Raw genomic sequence first — 14,841 nt, 5'->3', positions numbered from 1 at the left:
GCTTGCGTATGAGACAGCTAGGGCTGACCCTGGGCAACAGACTGCTTCCCGTATCGTACTGCCCAGGCTTGCGTACCAGACAACTAGAGCTGTCCCTGGGCCACGGACTGCTTCCCGTATCGTACTGCCCAGGCTTGCATATGAGACAGCTAGGGCTGTCTCTGGGCAACAGACTGCTTCCGTATCGTACTGTCCAGGTTTGCGTAAGAGACAGCTAGGGCTGTCCCTGGGCAACAGACGGCTTCCCGTATCGTACTGCCCAGGGTTGCATGTCTAGACAGCTAGAGCTGTCCCTGGGTAACAGACTGCTTCCCGTATCGTACTGTCCAGGCTTGCGTATGAGACAGCTAGGGCTGTCCCTGGGCCACAGACTGCTTCCCGTATCATACTGCCCAGGCTTGCGTATCTAGACAGCTAGAGCTGTCCCTGGGCCACAGACTGCTTCCCGTATCGTACTGCCCAGGCTTGCGTATCTAGACAGCTAGAGCTGTCCCTGGGCCACAGACTGCTTCCCGTATCGTACTGCCCAGGCTTGCGTATCTAGACAGCTAGAGCTGTCCCTGGGCAACAGACTGCTTCCCGTATCGTACTGCCCAGGCTTGCGTATGAGACAGCTAGGGCTGTCCCTGGGCCACAGACTGCTTCCCGTATCATACTGCCCAGGCTTGCGTATCTAGACAGCTAGAGCTGTCCCTGGGAAACAGACTGCTTCCCGTATCGTACTGCCCAGGCTTGCGTATGAGACAGCTACGGCTGTCTCTGGGCTACAGACTGCTTCCCGTATCGTACTGCCCAGGCTTGCGTATGAGACAGCAAGGGCTGTCCCTGGGCAACAGAATGCTTCCCGTATCGTACTGCCCAGGCTTGCGTATGAGACAGCTGGGCTGTCCCTGGGCCACAGACTGCTTCCCGTATCATACTGCCCAGGCTTGCGTATCTAGACAGCTAGAGCTGTCCCTGGGAAACAGACTGCTTCCCGTATCGTACTGCCCAGGCTTGCGTATGAGACAGCTACGGCTGTCTCTGGGCTACAGACTGCTTCCCGTATCGTACTGCCCAGGCTTGCGTATGAGACAGCAAGGGCTGTCCCTGGGCAACAGAATGCTTCCCGTATCGTACTGCCCAGGCTTGCGTATGAGACAGCTAGGGCTGTCCCTGGGCCACAGACTGCTTCCCGTATCATACTGCCCAGGCTTGCGTATCTAGACAGCTAGAGCTGTCCCTGGGAAACAGACTGCTTCCCGTATCGTACTGCCCAGGCTTGCGTATGAGACAGCTACGGCTGTCTCTGGGCTACAGACTGCTTCCCGTATCGTACTGCCCAGGCTTGCGTATGAGACAGCAAGGGCTGTCCCTGGGCAACAGAATGCTTCCCGTTTCGTACTGCACAGGCTTGTGTATCTAGACAGCTAGGGCTGTCCCTGGGCAACAGACTGCTTCCCGTATCGTACTGCCCAGGCTTGCGTATGAGACAGCTAGGGCTGTCTCTGGGCTACAGACTGCTTTCCGTATCGTACTGCCCAGGCTTGCGTATGAGACAGCAAGGGCTGTCCCTGGGCAACAGAATGCTTCCTGTATCGTACTGCACAGGCTTGGGTATCTAGACAGCTAGGGCTGTCCCTGGGCAACAGACTGCTTCCGTATCGTACTGTCCAGTTTTGCGTATGAGACAGCTAGAGGTGTCCCTGGGAAACAGACTGCTTCCCGTATCGTACTGCACAGGCTTGCGTATGAGACAGCTAGGGCTGACCCTGGGCAACAGACTGCTTCCCGTATCGTACTGCCCAGGCTTGCGTACCAGACAACTAGAGCTGTCCCTGGGCCACGGACTGCTTCCCGTATCGTACTGCCCAGGCTTGCATATGAGACAGCTAGGGCTGTCTCTGGGCAACAGACTGCTTCCGTATCGTACTGTCCAGGTTTGCGTAAGAGACAGCTAGGGCTGTCCCTGGGCAACAGACGGCTTCCCGTATCGTACTGCCCAGGGTTGCATGTCTAGACAGCTAGAGCCGTCCCTGGGTAACAGACTGCTTCCCGTATCGTACTGTCCAGGCTTGCGTATGAGACAGCAAGGGCTGTCCCTGGGCCACAGACTGCTTCCCGTATCATACTGCCCAGGCTTGCGTATCTAGACAGCTAGAGCTGTCCCTGGGCCACAGACTGCTTCCCGTATCGTACTGCCCAGGCTTGCGTATCTAGACAGCTAGAGATGTCCCTGGGCAACAGACTGCTTCCCGTATCGTACTGCCCAGGCTTGCGTATGAGACAGCTAGGGCTGTCCCTGGGCCACAGACTGCTTCCCGTATCATACTGCCCAGGCTTGCGTATCTAGACAGCTAGAGCTGTCCCTGGGAAACAGACTGCTTCCCGTATCGTACTGCCCAGGCTTGCGTATGAGACAGCTACGGCTGTCTCTGGGCTACAGACTGCTTCCCGTATCGTACTGCCCAGGCTTGCGTATGAGACAGCAAGGGCTGTCCCTGGGCAACAGAATGCTTCCCGTATCGTACTGCCCAGGCTTGCGTATGAGACAGCTAGGGCTGTCCCTGGGCCACAGACTGCTTCCCGTATCATACTGCCCAGGCTTGCGTATCTAGACAGCTAGAGCTGTCCCTGGGAAACAGACTGCTTCCCGTATCGTACTGCCCAGGCTTGCGTATGAGACAGCTACGGCTGTCTCTGGGCTACAGACTGCTTCCCGTATCGTACTGCCCAGGCTTGCGTATGAGACAGCTAGGGCTGTCCCTGGGCAACAGTCTGCTTCCCGTATCGTACTGCCCAGGCTTGCGTATGAGACAGCTAGGGCTGTCCCTGGGCAACAGTCTGCTTCCCATATCGTACTGCCTAGGCCTGCGTATGAGACAGCTAGAGCTGTCCCTGGGAAACAGACTGCTTCCCGTATCGTACTGCCCGGGCCTGCGTATGAGACAGCTAGGGCTGTCCTTGGGCCACAGACTGTTTCCCATATCGTACTGCCCAGGGTTGTGTATGAGACAGCTAGAGCTGTCCCTGGGCAACAGTCTGCTTCCCGTATCGTACTGCCCAGGCTTGCGTATGAGACAGCTAGGGCTGTCCCTGGGCAACAGTCTGCTTCCCGTATCGTACTGCACAGGCTTGCGTATGAGACAGCTAGGGCTGTCCCTGGGCAACAGACTGCTTCCCATATCGTACTGTCCAGGCTTGCGTATGAGACAGCTAGGGCTGTCCCTGGGCAACAGACTGCTTCCCGTATCGTACTGCACAGGCTTTCGTATGAGACAGCCAGGGCTGTCCCTGGGCAACAGACTGCTTCCCGTATCGTACTGCCCAGGCTTGCGTATCTAGACAGCTAGGGCTGTCCCTGGGCCACAGACTGCTTCCCGTATCGTACTGCCTAGGCCTGCGTATGAGACAGCTAGGGCTGTCCCTGGGCCACAGACTGCTTCCCGTATCGTACTGCCCAGGCTTGCATATGAGACAGCTAGGGCTGTCCCTGGGCAACAGTCTGCTTCCCGTATTGTACTGCCCAGGCTTGCGTGTGAGACATCTAGGGCTGTCCCTGGGCAACAGTCTGCTTCCCGTATCGTACTGCCCAGGCTTGCGTATGAGACAGCTAGGGCTGTCCCTGGGTAACAGACTGCTTCCCGTATCGTACTGCCCAGGCTTGCGTATGAGACAGCTAGGGCTGTCCCTGGGCAACAGTCTGCTTCCCGTATCGTACTGCCCAGGCTTGCGTATGAGACAGCTAGGGCTGTCTCTGGGTATCAGTCTGCTTCCCGTATCATACTGCCCAGGCTTGCGTATCTAGACAGCTAGGGCTGTCCCTGGGCAACAGACTGCTTCCCGTATCGCACTGCCCAGGCTTTCGTATGAGACAGCTAGAGCTGTCCCTGGGAAACAGACTGCTTCCCGTATCGTACTGCCCGGGCCTGCGTATGAGACAGCTAGGGCTGTCCTTGGGCCACAGACTGTTTCCCATATCGTACTGCCCAGGGTTGTGTATGAGACAGCTAGAGCTGTCCCTGGGCAACAGTCTGCTTCCCGTATCGTACTGCCCAGGCTTGCGTATGAGACAGCTAGGGCTGTCCCTGGGCAACAGTCTGCTTCCCGTATCGTACTGCCCAGGCTTGCGTATGAGACAGCTAGGGCTGTCCCTGGGTATCAGTCTGCTTCCCGTATCATACTGCCCAGGCTTGCGTATCTAGACAGCTAGGGCTGTCCCTGGGCAACAGACTGCTTCCCGTATCGCACTGCCCAGGCTTTCGTATGAGACAGCTAGAGCTGTCCCTGGGTAACAGACTGCTTCCCGTATCGTACTGCCCGAGCTTGCATATCTAGACAGCCAGAGCTGACCCTCGGCAACAGACTGCTTCCCGTATCGTCCTGCACAGGCTTGCGTATGAGACAGCTAGGGCTGTCCCTGGGCAACAGACTGCTTCCCATATCGTACTGCCCAGGCTTGCGTATGAGACAGCTAGGGCTGTCCCTGGGCAACAGACTGCTTCCCGTATCGTACTGCACAGGCTTTCGTATGAGACAGCCAGGGCTGTCCCTGGGCAACAGACTGCTTCCCGTATCGTACTGCCCAGGCTTGCGTATCTAGACAGCTAGGGCTGTCCCTGGGCCACAGACTGCTTCCCGTATCGTACTGCCTAGGCCTGCGTATGAGACAGCTAGGGCTGTCCCTCGGCCACAGACTGCTTCCCGTATCGTACTGCCCAGGCTTGCATATGAGACAGCTAGGGCTGTCCCTGGGCAACAGTCTGCTTCCCGTATTGTACTGCCCAGGCTTGCGTGTGAGACATCTAGGGCTGTCCCTGGGCAACAGTCTGCTTCCCGTATCGTACTGCCCAGGCTTGCGTATGAGACAGCTAGGGCTGTCCCTGGGTAACAGACTGCTTCCCGTATCGTACTGCCCAGGCTTGCGTATGAGACAGCTAGGGCTGTCCCTGGGCAACTGTCTGCTTCCCGTATCGTACTGCCCAGGCTTGCGTATGAGACAGCTAGGGCTGTCCCTGGGCAACAGTCTGCTTCCCGTATCGTACTGCCCAGGCTTGCGTATGAGACAGCTAGGGCTGTCCCTGGGTATCAGTCTGCTTCCCGTATCATACTGCCCAGGCTTGCGTATCTAGACAGCTAGGGCTGTCCCTGGGCAACAGACTGCTTCCCGTATCGCACTGCCCAGGCTTTCGTATGAGACAGCTAGAGCTGTCCCTGGGTAACAGACTGCTTCCCGTATCGTACTGCCCGAGCTTGCATATCTAGACAGCCAGAGCTGATCCTCGGCAACAGACTGCTTCCCGTATCGTACTGCACAGGCTTGCGTATGAGACAGCTAGGGCTGTCCCTGGGCAACAGACTGCTTCCCATATCGTACTGCCCAGGCTTGCGTATGAGACAGCTAGGGCTGTCCCTGGGCAACAGTCTGCTTCCCGTATCGTACTGCCCAGGCTTGTGTATGAGACAGCTAGGGCTGTCCCTGGGTAACCGACTGCTTCCAGTATCGTACTGCCCAGGCTTGCGTATGAGACAGCTAGAGCTGTCCCTGGGCAACAGACTGCTTCCCGTATCATACTGTCCAGAGTTGCGAATGAGACAGCTAGGGCTGTCCCTGGGCAACAGTCTGCTTCCCGTATCGTACTGCCAGGGCTTGCGTATCTAGACAGCTAGGGCTGTCCCTGGGCAACAGACTGCTTCCCGTATTGTACTGTCCAGAGTTGCGTATGTAGACAGCTGAAGCTGTCTCTGGGCAACAGACTGCTTCCCGTATCGTACTGCCCAGGCTTGCGTATGAGACAGCAAGGGCTGTCCCTGGGCAACAGAATGCTTCCCGTATCGTACTGCACAGGCTTGGGTATCTAAACAGCTAGGGCTGTCCCTGGGCAACAGACTGCTTCCCGTATCGTACTGCCCAGGCTTGCGTATGAGACAGCTAGGGCTGTCCCTGGGCAACAGACTGCTTCCCGTATCGTACTGCACAGGCTTGCGTATGAGACAGCTAGGGCTGTCCCTGGGCAACAGACTGCTTCCCGTATCGTACTGCACAGGCTTGCGTATGAGACAGCTAGGGCTGTCCCTGGGCAACAGACTGCTTCCCGTATCGTACTGCACAGGCTTTCGTATGAGACAGCTAGGGCTGTCCCTGGGCAACAGACTGCTTCCCGTATCGTACTGCCCAGGCTTGCGTATCTAGACAGCTAGGGCTGTCCCTGGGCCACAGACTGCTTCCCGTATCGTACTGCCTAGGCCTGCGTATGAGACAGCTAGGGCTGTCCCTGGGCCACAGACTGCTTCCCGTATCGTACTGCCCAGGCTTGCATATGAGACAGCTAGGGCTGTCCCTGGGCAACAGTCTGCTTCCCGTATTGTACTGCCCAGGCTTGCGTGTGAGACATCTAGGGCTGTCCCTGGGCAACAGTCTGCTTCCCGTATCGTACTGCCCAGGCTTGCGTATGAGACAGCTAGGGCTGTCCCTGGGTAACAGACTGCTTCCCGTATCGTACTGCCCAGGCTTGCGTATGAGACAGCTAGGGCTGTCCCTGGGCAACAGTCTGCTTCCCGTATCGTACTGCCCAGGCTTGCGTATGAGACAGCTAGGGCTGTCCCTGGGCAACAGTCTGCTTCCCGTATCGTACTGCCCAGGCTTGCGTATGAGACAGCTAGGGCTGTCCCTGGGTATCAGTCTGCTTCCCGTATCATACTGCCCAGGCTTGCGTATCTAGACAGCTAGGGCTGTCCCTGGGCAACAGACTGCTTCCCGTATCGCACTGCCCAGGCTTTCGTATGAGACAGCTAGAGCTGTCCCTGGGTAACAGACTGCTTCCCGTATCGTACTGCCCGAGCTTGCATATCTAGACAGCCAGAGCTGACCCTCGGCAACAGACTGCTTCCCGTATCGTACTGCACAGGCTTGCGTATGAGACAGCTAGGGCTGTCCCTGGGCAACAGACTGCTTCCCATATCGTACTGCCCAGGCTTGCGTATGAGACAGCTAGGGCAGTCCCTGGGTAACAGACTGCTTCCCGTATCGTACTGCCCAGGCTTGCGTATGAGACAGCTAGGGCTGTCCCTGGGCAACAGTCTGCTTCCCGTATCGTACTGCCCAGGCTTGTGTATGAGACAGCTAGGGCTGTCCCTGGGTAACCGACTGCTTCCAGTATCGTACTGCCCAGGCTTGCGTATGAGACAGCTAGAGCTGTCCCTGGGCAACAGACTGCTTCCATATCGTACTGTCCAGGTTTGCGTAAGAGACAGCTAGGGCTGTCCCTGGGCAACAGACTGCTCCCGTATAGTACTGCCCAGGCTTGCGTATGAGACAACAAGGGCTGTGCCTGGGCAACAGACTGCTTCCCGTATCGTACTGCCAGGGCTTGCGTATCTAGACAGCTAGGGCTGTCCCTGGGCAACAGACTGCTTCCCGTATTGTACTGTCCAGAGTTGCGTATGTAGACAGCTGAAGCTGTCTCTGGGCAACAGACTGCTTCCCGTATCGTACTGCCCAGGCTTGCGTATGAGACAGCAAGGGCTGTCCCTGGGCAACAGTCTGCTTCCCGTATCGTACTGCCCAGGCTTGCGTATGAGACAGCTAGGGCTGTCCCTGGGCAACAGTCTGCTTCCCGTATCGTACTGCCCAGGCTTGCGTATGAGACAGCTAGGGCTGTCCCTGGGTATCAGTCTGCTTCCCGTATCATACTGCCCAGGCTTGCGTATCTAGACAGCTAGGGCTGTCCCTGGGCAACAGACTGCTTCCCGTATCGCACTGCCCAGGCTTTCGTATGAGACAGCTAGAGCTGTCCCTGGGTAACAGACTGCTTCCCGTATCGTACTGCCCGAGCTTGCATATCTAGACAGCCAGAGCTGACCCTCGGCAACAGACTGCTTCCCGTATCGTACTGCACAGGCTTGCGTATGAGACAGCTAGGGCTGTCCCTGGGCAACAGACTGCTTCCCATATCGTACTGCCCAGGCTTGCGTATGAGACAGCTAGGGCAGTCCCTGGGTAACAGACTGCTTCCCGTATCGTACTGCCCAGGCTTGCGTATGAGACAGCTAGGGCTGTCCCTGGGCAACAGTCTGCTTCCCGTATCGTACTGCCCAGGCTTGTGTATGAGACAGCTAGGGCTGTCCCTGGGTAACCGACTGCTTCCAGTATCGTACTGCCCAGGCTTGCGTATGAGACAGCTAGAGCTGTCCCTGGGCAACAGACTGCTTCCATATCGTACTGTCCAGGTTTGCGTAAGAGACAGCTAGGGCTGTCCCTGGGCAACAGACTGCTCCCGTATAGTACTGCCCAGGCTTGCGTATGAGACAACAAGGGCTGTGCCTGGGCAACAGACTGCTTCCCGTATCATACTGTCCAGAGTTGCGAATGAGACAGCTAGGGCTGTCCCTGGGCAACAGACTGCTTCCCGTATCGTACTGCCAGGGCTTGCGTATCTAGACAGCTAGGGCTGTCCCTGGGCAACAGACTGCTTCCCGTATCGTACTGCACAGGCTTGGGTATCTAAACAGCTAGGGCTGTCCCTGGGCAACAGACTGCTTCCGTATCGTACTGTCCAGGTTTGCGTAAGAGACAGCTAGGGCTGTCCCTGGGCAACAGACGGCTTCCCGTATCGTACTGCCCAGGGTTGCATGTCTAGACAGCTAGAGCTGTCCCTGGGTAACAGACTGCTTCCCGTATCGTACTGTCCAGGCTTGCGTATGAGACAGCTAGGGCTGTCCCTGGGCCACAGACTGCTTCCCGTATCATACTGCCCAGGCTTGCGTATCTAGACAGCTAGAGCTGTCCCTGGGCCACAGACTGCTTCCCGTATCGTACTGCCCAGGCTTGCGTATCTAGACAGCTAGAGCTGTCCCTGGGCCACAGACTGCTTCCCGTATCGTACTGCCCAGGCTTGCGTATCTAGACAGCTAGAGCTGTCCCTGGGCAACAGACTGCTTCCCGTATCGTACTGCCCAGGCTTGCGTATGAGACAGCTAGGGCTGTCCCTGGGCCACAGACTGCTTCCCGTATCATACTGCCCAGGCTTGCGTATCTAGACAGCTAGAGCTGTCCCTGGGAAACAGACTGCTTCCCGTATCGTACTGCCCAGGCTTGCGTATGAGACAGCTACGGCTGTCTCTGGGCTACAGACTGCTTCCCGTATCGTACTGCCCAGGCTTGCGTATGAGACAGCAAGGGCTGTCCCTGGGCAACAGAATGCTTCCCGTATCGTACTGCCCAGGCTTGCGTATGAGACAGCTAGGGCTGTCCCTGGGCCACAGACTGCTTCCCGTATCATACTGCCCAGGCTTGCGTATCTAGACAGCTAGAGCTGTCCCTGGGAAACAGACTGCTTCCCGTATCGTACTGCCCAGGCTTGCGTATGAGACAGCTACGGCTGTCTCTGGGCTACAGACTGCTTCCCGTATCGTACTGCCCAGGCTTGCGTATGAGACAGCAAGGGCTGTCCCTGGGCAACAGAATGCTTCCCGTATCGTACTGCACAGGCTTGTGTATCTAGACAGCTAGGGCTGTCCCTGGGCAACAGACTGCTTCCCGTATCGTACTGCCCAGGCTTGCGTATGAGACAGCTAGGGCTGTCTCTGGGCTACAGACTGCTTCCCGTATCGTACTGCCCAGGCTTGCGTATGAGACAGCAAGGGCTGTCCCTGGGCAACAGAATGCTTCCTGTATCGTACTGCACAGGCTTGGGTATCTAGACAGCTAGGGCTGTCCCTTGGCAACAGACTGCTTCCGTATCGTACTGTCCAGTTTTGCGTATGAGACAGCTAGAGGTGTCCCTGGGAAACAGACTGCTTCCCGTATCGTACTGCACAGGCTTGCGTATGAGACAGCTAGGGCTGACCCTGGGCAACAGACTGCTTCCCGTATCGTACTGCCCAGGCTTGCGTACCAGACAACTAGAGCTGTCCCTGGGCCACGGACTGCTTCCCGTATCGTACTGCCCAGGCTTGCATATGAGACAGCTAGGGCTGTCTCTGGGCAACAGACTGCTTCCGTATCGTACTGTCCAGGTTTGCGTAAGAGAGAGCTAGGGCTGTCCCTGGGCAACAGACGGCTTCCCGTATCGTACTGCCCAGGGTTGCATGTCTAGACAGCTAGAGCTGTCCCTGGGTAACAGACTGCTTCCCGTATCGTACTGTCCAGGCTTGCGTATGAGACAGCTAGGGCTGTCCCTGGGCCACAGACTGCTTCCCGTATCATACTGCCCAGGCTTGCGTATCTAGACAGCTAGAGCTGTCCCTGGGCCACAGACTGCTTCCCGTATCGTACTGCCCAGGCTTGCGTATCTAGACAGCTAGAGCTGTCCCTGGGCCACAGACTGCTTCCCGTATCGTACTGCCCAGGCTTGCGTATCTAGACAGCTAGAGCTGTCCCTGGGCAACAGACTGCTTCCCGTATCGTACTGCCCAGGCTTGCGTATGAGACAGCTAGGGCTGTCCCTGGGCCACATACTGCTTCCCGTATCATACTGCCCAGGCTTGCGTATCTAGACAGCTAGAGCTGTCCCTGGGAAACAGACTGCTTCCCGTATCGTACTGCCCAGGCTTGCGTATGAGACAGCTACGGCTGTCTCTGGGCTACAGACTGCTTCCCGTATCGTACTGCCCAGGCTTGCGTATGAGACAGCAAGGGCTGTCCCTGGGCAACAGAATGCTTCCCGTATCGTACTGCCCAGGCTTGCGTATGAGACAGCTAGGGCTGTCCCTGGGCCACAGACTGCTTCCCGTATCATACTGCCCAGGCTTGCGTATCTAGACAGCTAGAGCTGTCCCTGGGAAACAGACTGCTTCCCGTATCGTACTGCCCAGGCTTGCGTATGAGACAGCTACGGCTGTCTCTGGGCTACAGACTGCTTCCCGTATCGTACTGCCCAGGCTTGCGTATGAGACAGCAAGGGCTGTCCCTGGGCAACAGAATGCTTCCCGTATCGTACTGCACAGGCTTGTGTATCTAGACAGCTAGGGCTGTCCCTGGGCAACAGACTGCTTCCCGTATCGTACTGCCCAGGCTTGCGTATGAGACAGCTAGGGCTGTCTCTGGGCTACAGACTGCTTCCCGTATCGTACTGCCCAGGCTTGCGTATGAGACAGCAAGGGCTGTCCCTGGGCAACAGAATGCTTCCTGTATCGTACTGCACAGGCTTGGGTATCTAGACAGCTAGGGCTGTCCCTGGGCAACAGACTGCTTCCGTATCGTACTGTCCAGTTTTGCGTATGAGACAGCTAGAGGTGTCCCTGGGAAACAGACTGCTTCCCGTATCGTACTGCACAGGCTTGCGTATGAGACAGCTAGGGCTGACCCTGGGCAACAGACTGCTTCCCGTATCGTACTGCCCAGGCTTGCGTACCAGACAACTAGAGCTGTCCCTGGGCCACGGACTGCTTCCCGTATCGTACTGCCCAGGCTTGCATATGAGACAGCTAGGGCTGTCTCTGGGCAACAGACTGGTTCCCGTATCGTACTGCCCAGGCTTGCGTATATAGACAGCTAGGGCTGTCCCTGGGCAACAGACTGCTTCCCATATCGTACTGCCCAGGCTTGCGTATGAGACAGCTAGGGCTGTCCCTGGGCAACAGTCTGCTTCCCGTATCGTACTGCCCAGGCTTGCGTATGAGACAGCTAGGGCTGTCCCTGGGCAACAGTCTGCTTCCCATATCGTACTGCCTAGGCCTGCGTATGAGACAGCTAGAGCTGTCCCTGGGAAACAGACTGCTTCCCGTATCGTACTGCCCGGGCCTGCGTATGAGACAGCTAGGGCTGTCCTTGGGCCACAGACTGTTTCCCATATCGTACTGCCCAGGGTTGTGTATGAGACAGCTAGAGCTGTCCCTGGGTAACAGACTGCTTCCCGTATCGTACTGCCCAGGTTTGCGTATCTAGACAGCTAGGGCTGTCCCTGGGTAACAGACTGCTTCCCGTATCGTACTGCCCAGGCTTGCGTATCTAGACAGCTAGGGCTGTCCCTGGGCCACAGACTACTTCCCGTATCGCACTGCCCAGGCTTGCGTATCTAGACAGCTAGGGCTGTCCCTGGGCCACAGACTGCTTCCCGTATCGCACTGCCCAGGCTTGCGTATCTAGACAGCTAGGGCTGTCCCTGGGCCACAGACTGCTTCCCGTATCGCACTGCCCAGGCTTGCGTATCTAGACAGCTAGGGCTGTCCCTGGGCAACAGACTGCTTCCCATATCGTACTGCCCAGGGTTGTGTATGAGACAGCTAGAGCTGTCCCTGGGTAACAGACTGCTTCCCGTATCGTACTGCCCAGGCTTGCGTATCTAGACAGCTAGGGCTGTCCCTGGGCCACAGACTGCTTCCCGTATTGCACTGCCCAGGCTTGCGTATCTAGACAGCTAGGGCTGTCCCTGGGCAACAGACTGCTTCCCGTATCGCACTGCCCAGGCTTGCGTATGAGACAGCTAGGGCTGTGCCTGGGCCACAGACTGCTTCCCGTATCGCACTGCCCAGGCTTGCGTATGAGACAACTAGGACGCAACCTCCACAACTCTAGCAACGCAGGCTTCGGATTGGATTGCCTTAAATTTCCTGCACTTAAATGAATACAAAGAGAATTTTGTTCAACACAACCTAAGTTTAACATCCTCTTACAGGATTGCAGTAGCCTTGAGATAAAGGTCAACCTTCCATTAGTCACATGAATTGATTTTCTTTTCTAAAGATATCTGTCGAACTCTGCTTCTCCACTGCTCTTGGTTTCACATTATTTACAAATTATTCCTATTTGCTCTTCCTTAAGATATGCTATATGCTTCCTACAGTGGGAGAGTCTGGGACCATAGGTAACAGCCTCTGAATAGAAGGATGTTCCTTCAGAACAGAGATGAGCAGGAATTTCTTTAGTCAGAGTGTGGTGAATCTGTGGAATTCATTGCCACAGGGGCTGTGGAGGCCAATTCTTTGTGTATATTTAAAGCAGTGGCTGATAGGTTCTTGATTATTCAGAGTGTCAAGGTTATGGGGAGAAGGCAGGAGAATGGGGTTGAGAGGGTTAATAAATCAGCCAAGATGGATTAGTGGCACAGACTTGAGGGGCTGAATGGCCTAATTCTGCTCACGTGCTTTTTGGTCTTAAACCTCCAGTTCCCACTGCTGAATGCCATTTACAGAGTTCAGCATACTCACATTATCTTTTAATGTCCCTCTGAACTTCACTTTGAACTGGTCATCTGTCAGTCCAGTGCCTTCTGACCCTGACCCTGGACCGAGTCCAAGTGGAGGTTCCACTCTCCCTGTTGGTGCACTGCTGTATCAACACTCAGAATGGAATAAATCTGGAAGATCAGAGCTAGCAAGCTCAGTCAAAGCCTTACAATGCTTCACATTATTGAAGATTACATTAACCTGTCTTCTGGTGACTAATGTTTTAATCTAGAGTTGGACTAATAGGAAGTGTGGAGATCCCTTTATCATGTTGACCGACTTTCATACAGATTGTTCAGTATAAGTTTGCTCCCAAAAGATGATCATAAAATGCAGGGTGATTTAAAACATGAAATATTATAGCACAATACAGGCCATTTGGCCCAAAATGTTCTGCTGACCTTTAACTACTTGAAGATCAAGACTTAAGATTCAATCTTGCTTATGACATTAAACTTACTACCCATTACACTTCTGGTGTTTAGGCAGCAATAAAGGTCCTCAATCTATGTCTTTAGAGAAGTATTCTTCATTGCTGTTTCTGTAACAATTGTTTTTTGACCAGTCGGGTTTGTTAGCCCTGAGCTAAATCCCCAAACCAGCAGGACAGGTAGACCATTTTTAGTCTGGCCTCTACCCTTTGACCTGTTTGGCATGGGTGACCCTACCAAGAGCCAAAGCACAAAGCCCTGACTCCAGCTTAGCTCTCTGGGTCATTGAGACACGCAAGCCTCCAAAACCCTATGACAAGGTTATGGTCCTCTTGGGGCTATTACATCAAAACATGCAGTAAAATGGGTCACTTGCATTAGCAACATCAAGCTAACCATTCCCTCACACATAACCCTCCATTCTTCTATTATCCACCTTCCTAAGAGTTTCGTAAATGTCCCTAATATATCTGCCTCTACCACCACCACTAGCATGTTGTTTCATGCACCCACCACTCTCTGTGTAAAAAAATTTACCTCTGACATTCCCCCCTATACTTTCTCCCCATCACCTTAAAATTGTGTCTCTCTGGTATTAGCCATTTCCACCCTGAGCAACAGTCTCTGCCAGTCCACTCAATCCATGACTCTACTATCTTGTACACCTCTATCAAGTCACCTCTCATTCCTCTTTGCTTCAAAGCAAAAAGTCCTAGCTCACTCAACCTACCCTCAAAGACATTGTTTCTAGTCCAAGCAACAGAAATTTGCACAAATAATCTTAAAATCTTAAACACCAATTCATGTTGGCTGATGTCATTCATGGCATTTCTAGACAACACAAACGTCCACTAAATAAGATATAGGAACAGAATTAGGCTCTTTGGACTATCGAGTCTGCTGCACCATTTCATCATGGCTGATCCATTATTCCTTCCTCTCAGCCCCAGCCTCCTGATTTCTCCCCGTATCCCTACATGGCTTGACCAATGAAGAATCTATCAACTTCTGCCTTAAATATTCATAAGGACAACGTCCTCAGCTTCTTGTGGCAATGAAGTCTACTGATTCACTATTGTCTGGCTAAAGAAATCGCTCCTCATCTCCGTTCTAAAGAGATGCACCTCTATTCTGAGGCTGTGTCCTCTGGTCTTAGACTCTGCCATCATAGGAAACATCCCCTCCACATCCACTCTGTCAAGAGCTTTCACCATTCAATATGTTTCAGTGAGATCACTCTTCAGCTTTCTGAACTCCAGCAAGT

General features: G+C 54.8%; 1 protein-coding gene across 2 annotated transcripts in view; it reads right to left on the bottom strand.

The window, feature by feature from the left end:
* Positions 1 to 14,841, bottom strand: part of LOC132380944 (plexin-A2-like) — a 570,948-nt gene that overhangs the window by 127,333 nt on the left and 428,774 nt on the right. The window lies entirely within an intron of this gene.

This window comes from Hypanus sabinus, chromosome 25, assembly GCF_030144855.1.
Source record: "Hypanus sabinus isolate sHypSab1 chromosome 25, sHypSab1.hap1, whole genome shotgun sequence".
Taxonomy (NCBI): domain Eukaryota; kingdom Metazoa; phylum Chordata; class Chondrichthyes; order Myliobatiformes; family Dasyatidae; genus Hypanus; species Hypanus sabinus.
This window is presented reverse-complemented; position numbering and strand designations above follow the sequence as displayed.